This window comes from Octopus sinensis, linkage group LG13 (genome assembly GCF_006345805.1).
Source record: "Octopus sinensis linkage group LG13, ASM634580v1, whole genome shotgun sequence".
Classification (NCBI taxonomy): domain Eukaryota; kingdom Metazoa; phylum Mollusca; class Cephalopoda; order Octopoda; family Octopodidae; genus Octopus; species Octopus sinensis.
Window position 1 is genome coordinate 52,943,915 of NC_043009.1, and position 8,145 is coordinate 52,952,059.

Here is an 8,145-nt window from a genome sequence, read left to right on the forward strand (position 1 = left end):
AAAAAAAGATACACACACACACATACACGTACTGACTACGATTCATAAAAAAAAAACGTACATATTTGAGATAATGTATTAATTACGTGATCGATGTCTCCCTCCCCCTCCTCTCTCGCGTATATACATACACACAAAGTACAGAATACGAAACATCTTTTGGACAGATACACACACCATTAGTCATAAGAAACACGCACATTACAAACCACTACTCCACAGTATAAAATATATTCTACCGTTTCAATTATTATTTTACCAATACAGTTCTACACTAGTTTCATATATATTAATGCACGCACACACACACACACACACACACAAATAGATACAACACACACACACATTATATATATATAATGCACACACACACATAAGATGCTAATACAAGCACACACCCTCCAATGTATGTATGTATGTAATATCGTGTATACATGTAGTTATTTACTATATAAAATGTACGTTGGTATATAAATACAGATGTATGTTTATTACGAAACTGTGCCGCAGAGAGAAATAGCAAATGGTAGTGGTTGCTGCTACTGCTACTATTACTACTACTAATGCTATTAATACAACACATTTCTGACACTAAATTACTACTACCATTACGAGAGAGAGAGAGAGAGAGAGGGAGGGAGGCAGCTTTTACATGATCATTTGACTTGCTAAAAATAGCAGCCAAACCACATCTCAAAAATAAAGGAACGATACACTGAACAATGTAGTTGTAGAGATACCGTGTAATATTAGGTATCGAACGTCATGGTTGGAATGCCTTTGATGATAGATCTGCCGGTGTGGTGCTGACCTTAGTGCCAAACAAGGACGACTACATACTTCCAATCCTGAGGTCACGTTTGCTTTTTAGCCTTCCACAATTCGATAAAAAAAATAAAAAAAAACTAAGTACCAGTCATATACTTAGGGGTTAATTGAACGCCGCCACCTTTCTTACTCCCCCCCCCCTTGTGATGATGTTAAAAATATTAAGTAATGTCCATACAATATTTCGTTACATCTAAACTGAAACCTTTCACGTAGAAGACCATGCCATTCCTTAAAATGCGTCTGAGAGGCAAACGATCGAACAAAAATGTGTTCGCGAAATTTACGTTGAGTTCGAAACCCACCGAGGTCAACTTGGCCTTTCGTTCTTCAAAGAAGCGTTGTGGAGGAGAGAGAGAGAGAGAGAGAGGACAACCGATCGAAACGAAAGTACCAGTCATGTACTGGTATATCTTTGTGATCGATCAAACGCAAAACATCCTCACCTCTCCCATCCACCTTGCTTCCTTCCCCCTTAGAAAAAAAAACTGTTGGACCTCTGTGTCTAAATTAAGAAATAGTAATTATTATTATTGTTTTAGTGTTGCCCTTGTGGAAATTAAGGACATCACTACTGCTTCTGCTGTTAATACTACTACTACTTGTACTAAAACCACCACCCGAAACGTTAAATGTCATTAACTCCATCGATCACAACAACCACAACAGGGACCGTACTATAATCACCACCACCACTATAATTGCCACTAACACCTTCACTACAGCCACCATCAATACCGCTATCACTTGAGTCGACGAAGGAAACTGTTAGTCGCTCGACGTGGTAGTAGAAATAGCAGCCAAATCTCCCCTCAAATCATACGCCTGTGTTCATCTGGTCATGGCTGGAATGCCTTTGATCAGATGTATACACAGACCTGACCTGGGTCTAAGCAACTACTACTACTGTCTCACACCAAACTGCACAGTCCTAGAAGCGAAAAAAAAAATGGGATGGTCACGGGCAGGAATTCATTTGATTATAGGTTTACTTAACCAAGGTTGAGCTGCGGCTAGGCAATTGTCACAACTACCACCATTATCAGAAATCCTCCACGAAGACGCCAAATCTGCTAGAAATATTAACCAACTCTCCATCGAATCAGGTCTTAGTATCTTTAAAAAGAAGGGACATTCTGAATATATTCTATGCAACAAAACGAAACAAAAAAATAAAAACAGGGTGGAATTGGTGGTCAGAATACTTCTGATAATAGGTCTGTTCAATCAGAGCTGACCTGAGGTTCAAGAAAATGACTTAGACGCCATATACCACCGAGTTGGCGATACAGTTTCAATTCCGAGTTGGTGGACAAAGTGGCAATTTAATTTTCATCACATGGCTAACGCTCATTTAAGATGATGTGGACGTTACCCAATCCCTTTTTCCAGCACCATCACCAATAAATCCGACTCCTTATGTCCGTCCATACAGAGAAAAATAATCCCCACACAAATTGTCTGTCCTTGTGATGTTCCCCATCATCTACGCCCCTGTGACTAACGAAAGAAATAATAATAATAATAATAATAATAACAATTATGATTATTATTATAGTCTGGTAAGTGATAATGATGATGATCATCATCATCATCGCCACAATAACCAAACAGATAGAGAACACTGCGACGCTATTTCAATTTCAGGTAGAAGCCATTGCAATTGTTTTGTAAATTAATGCTACTTAATGCCGTTGGAAATGCATGAACGTCACTACACACCCTAAATCATGAGAACGTCGTGCTCGATTAAGAAATAAAGAGCTTAAGAAAAATCATGATCATAATCGTTATTATCATTATCCAGGAAGTAAACGACTTCACTTAAGATGAGGTTATTGGCCAAGAGAAACAAAAATCACCACACCCATTTTTTCTTCCTGGGATTGGAAGATGAAAACGTTTAGAGTAAAACTGCAAGTCAACAGAAGACGGCAAAAACATTTATATATATACACACACGCCACCGTTACACAGATATATATATATATATACACACACCACCGTTACACAGATATATATATATCTTTATACACACCACCGTTACACAGATATATATATATATACACACACACACCACCGTTACACAGATATATATATATATATATATATATATAAATCACCATTATACAGATATATATCACTAAAGATATATAATTACATAATTATACAATACTATATAGACATGGAATAAATGTATAATTTTTCTCTTGTACATGCGCGTGTGTGTATATATATATACACACATACCACGGTAATTGTATATCAGAATATATAGTATTTACAGATACATAGTATAAACCTAGATGTAGATATATAGAGAACATCAATGCATACTGTGCGTGTATATATATAAATATATATATAAGGGTACATACATATATACATGTAGAACATACACTACATATATATATATAACGACACACTATATACCATAATTATATTTGCACTGTAACAAGAAATATATTATATCTATACAGATATCACTATACATGATAAGTGTATTTGAATGCGTATATTTTTATGTATAGACGTACTATATGCCAATGTATATAGTGTTTAAATATTCAATGGCTGGAACCAGTTACGATTATATATATATATATATATATATATATATATATATATATATACACACACACATATATATTCGTAGATGACATCCCATCTGATGTTTACGAGTTGGTCTGTATAATTAACATGCATTATGGTAGTTACTAATTAAAAGAATAGCAAGGTTGTTTCTTGTGGCAATTGAAGAAATTAATTAGTAGATGGAATTATTATTATTATTATTATTATTATTATTATTACATAATAATAATAATTATTATTATTATTAAACATGACCTAAATAGATTAAAAACAACAAACATTCATCACACAGAAATAAATATACAATCGAAAATATGTGATCTTGTATATTTTCTTGACAGACATATCTATATATGCCTTGTTTTTTTCCTTCTTGTGTGTTTGCATGTACATATACTGATTATATATATGTATATATATAAATATATATATATATCAGGTTAATGTGTGAACATATAAATGCTTTTGTAAATGCATATAAACATAACTTATTTATGTACGTACATATATATCGATATATATCTATATATATCGATATATATCCATATATATACACACAGATCAAACGAAATGACAGACGTAGATGTATACAAGTACAGAGAGTCGTGTGCGAATTTGTGTGTATACTGAAGCATTACGTACGCCTGCAATTAATATATATCATACAAATACTTATATATATATATATATATATAAATATAAACATACATACATATATATCTATATATATATATATATAACACAAATAGATATACATGCAGCTAAATATATGCTAACATGTACTACTATACATATATATATATAGGGGTTGTAATATATATACGTACGTACATACATATATGTATGTACTATCCATAACTGTGTAGGAACATGTATAAATATGCAATAATAATGTCCACCTACCTTTTAGCATTAGCTTCTGCTCCGAATAATTCATGGAAGGTAGAACTAAGAAGGTCTGCTTGAAGGAATGTGTGTATTTGATTACGTGTTTGTGGTAAGATTTGAACAGCTGCCGCCATCTTCATTGAGCTGCTGCTGCTGCTATTACTATTACTACTACTACTATCACTACTACTACTACTATAACTAATAAACTAAGCCACCACCACCACCGCCGCCACTACTATTACTATTACTACTGCTGCTTCTGCTACTACTACTATAAATACTGCTACCACTCCACTACTGTCTTGGCTTGATGTTGCTACTACTACTACTACTACAAATACTGTTGCTGCTACTACTACTATGATTAGTAGTATTTGTTACTCGGTTGGTGCTTGCTAGTAGAATTGGTGTGTGTGAGTGTGTGTTGTAGTAGTAACATTATGGAGATCAGAGGGAAGGGGCCAGGGGAGAATACTGTTGTAGTTATATAGTGTATGTTGAATGATGACAATAGTGGTAGTATATAGCAGAAACGTGTGTATGTATATTGCATGCACGCATTTATACATGTCTGTATATTTATTATTATTTATTATTATTAATCCTAGTTTTCTATTGTCTGTTCGGCCCTTGTGGCCAATAAAAAAATTATCATTATTATTATTATTATTATTAATCCTAGTTTTCTATTGTCTGTTCGGCCCTTGTGGCCAATAAAAAAATTATCATTATTATTATTTATATTAACCAATACTCTTATTTTGTTGCGTTATCTATACACGTTCAGTAGCATGATTGTATAGATAGATAGATAGATAGATAGATAGATAGATATGTTTCTTTATTAGCCACACAGGGCTGCACATAGACAGGACAAATTACAAGATAGATAGATAGATAGATAGATATATAGGGCGTATGCATAGGTGTGTGTGTGTGTGTGTATTATTTGTGCATATATGAAAGAGGAGGCGAGGCAGCATCTTGTATTTAGACCGAGAGGGAGAGATAGACAGACACAGAGAGAGATATTTATAGGATGGTGAGAATAGGGTTAAAAATGGTGCTAGACAAATAGATAGATGCAAGAGAGTGAGGGAGTGTACTACTACTGATCGATAATTAGAGAAGGGTAGAAAGACAGCTTGGTATATAAGGAGAAAGATAGATAGATAGATAGATAGATAGATAGATAGATAGATAGATAGATAGATAGATAGATAGATATAGATAGATAGACAGATAGATTTACGGTGAATGACCTCACTAGATAAACTGTGGTGGGGTAGGTGAAAGCGAAAATAGATAGACACAAAGACGTATTAGAGGGAAAGGTGGAGGTGACAGATAGATCGAGAGATGGTGATGGATTACGGGATAGATAGATAGATAGATAGATAGATAGATAGATAGATAGATAGATAGATAGATAGATAGATAGATAGATAGATAGATAGAGAACGCAGGAGGTAGATAAAAAGCTAGTTCTTTTATTATAGTACCATTCACATCTAGGATGCTTTATAACAATAATAAATCGAATGCAGCACTTGGCTAGTATTAAGATGCACTGAGTGGATATAGATAGATAGATAGATAAGTTTCTTTATTGGCCACAGAGGGCTGCACACAGATGGGACAATAGATAGATAGATAGATAGATAGATAGATAGATAGATAGATAGATAGATAGATAGATAGATAGATAGGGAGAGAGAGAGAGAGAGAGATTAGACAAAAAGGAATTATTCGTAGGGTGTAAGGTAAGCAAACATAATCATGGTCATGGTGGTGGTGGTGGTGTGGTGGTTTATTCCTTTGACTACGAACAGCAGGGTTGCCAAACATTTCGTCTACGATTAAATGAATTGAAGAAAACATATCGTGCTAAAAACAGCAGCAGCAGTAGCAACAGTAGTAGTAGTAGTAGTAGTTCCACCACAGTGATTACTATCTTGTTATTGTGACTGTATGATGAAGTGTATGATGATGATGAGGAGGAGGAGGAGATTATTATTATTATTACTATTACTATTATTATTATTATTATTATTATTATTATTATTATTTGTTTTTATTTCCTTCGGGTTGTGCTCGTTGACAAGCAGGAAAATGAAGTCATCCATCGTGAATGAAGGCTGCTGGGTAATAATAATATTTATGACGACGACGACGACGACGATGTCGACGACAATGATGAAAATGACAACGACGACGATGATGATGATGGTGGTGGTGGTGGTGGTGGTGATGGTGGTAGAGGTGGTTACTTAGGCATCATTTTTTTTTTTTGTGAAATGACATGTAGTGATTGAGCCGACAGCCCCCCGCCCCCAGATGTTGAAGTAGCAATAATTATTATGAGCGTTGGGAGAGCAAATGCTGCTCTACGGCATTTGTTCCAGCTCAAATTTGTTCCAGTCTGAGTTCAAATCCTGCCAAGGTCGACTTTGCCTTTCATCCTTTCTGGGTCGATAAAAATAAGGACCAGTCAAGCGCTGAAGTCGATGCAATCGACTTCTCTCTCCATCTTTAAAAAACTGTTGGGCCTGCGCCAAAATTTGTAATCATTTTTACCATTTCTTTTATTTTGCTAGGAGGGCGACAGTCGAGATAAAATTACAATGAGATTTGTAAAACGATCGGTTGTCAAGCAATGCTAGGGGTACAAACACAGACACACAAACACATACACATACATACATATACATATATACGACAGGCTTCTTTCAGTTTCCGTCTACCAAATCCACTCACAAGGCTTTGGTCGGCCCGGGGCTGTAGCAGAAGACACTTGCCCAAGATGCCACGCAGTGGGACTGAACCTGGAACCATGTGGTTGGTTAGCAAGCTACTTACCACACAGCCACTCCTGCGCCTATATATATATACTCTTCTTTTACTCTTTTACGTGTTTCAGTCATTTGACTGTGGCCATGCTGGAGCACCACCTTTAGTCGAGCAAATCGACCCCAGGACTTACTCTTTGCCGAACTACTAAGTTACGGGGACGTAAACACACCAGCATCGGTTGTCAAGCGATGTTGGGGAGAGGAACAAACACAGACACACATATATTTGATAAAGTCGATAAAGCCTTTGATAAAGTCGACCATGGTATGATCTGTTACAAACTGCGTGATCTCGGCATAGGCGGAAAACTTGGAGAGTGGCTGCACAACTTCCTAAAAGATAGAAGGCAGGGAGTGGTGGCCAATGGAGCCACCTCCAAGGAAACATAAATAACAAATGGTGTTCCACAGGGCACTGTCTTGGGGCCACTGCTGTTCATAGTGGCCGTTTCAGACATGCCCTCAGTTGCTAAGATGGCCACCCTTGCTAGCTATGCAGATGACACAAAGGTCTCTCAGACAATACGAAACCCTGGAAATATTGCACATCTGCAACGGGAGTTGGATACAATATACAGGTGGGCTGAGGACAGGCCCTGCACTACCGGCACACAAAGGTGAACGACATGCAGACCGGATACACTGGCCCGGGAAGAATTGCAATTCTTGAATCAAAATCAGTGCGTGACTTGGGCATTGACATGAACAATGATGCATCTTTCCAAGTGCATATTGCTAATTTGGTAATAAAATGTAGACGGCTAGCAGGATGGATCCTCCGAACTTTCAGAACAAGAGAGAAGGAGACACTGATGGTCCTTCGGAAGACATTCGTCCTCAGCCGCTTGGACTACTGCTCCCAACTATGGTCACCACACAATATAAAGTTAACAGCAGAACTCGAAGCAATCCAGCGAAGCTACACTAAGAATATCGTCTCAATGCAACATATCAGCTACTGGGAAAGACTGAATGTATT

The 8,145-nt window shown here is 36.5% G+C and overlaps 1 long non-coding RNA gene across 1 annotated transcript in view; it reads right to left on the reverse strand.

The window, feature by feature from the left end:
* LOC118765722 overlaps window positions 1-7,753 on the reverse strand; it is a 20,621-nt gene extending 12,868 nt beyond the window's left edge. The window contains exons 1-2 of the long non-coding RNA XR_005001588.1: window positions 7,736-7,753; window positions 1,543-1,547 (exon numbers count right to left, since the gene is read on the reverse strand). This is a non-coding gene — a long non-coding RNA (uncharacterized LOC118765722). The remainder of the gene's footprint in view (window positions 1-1,542; window positions 1,548-7,735) is intronic.
* Window positions 7,754-8,145: the final 392 nt, after the last annotated feature.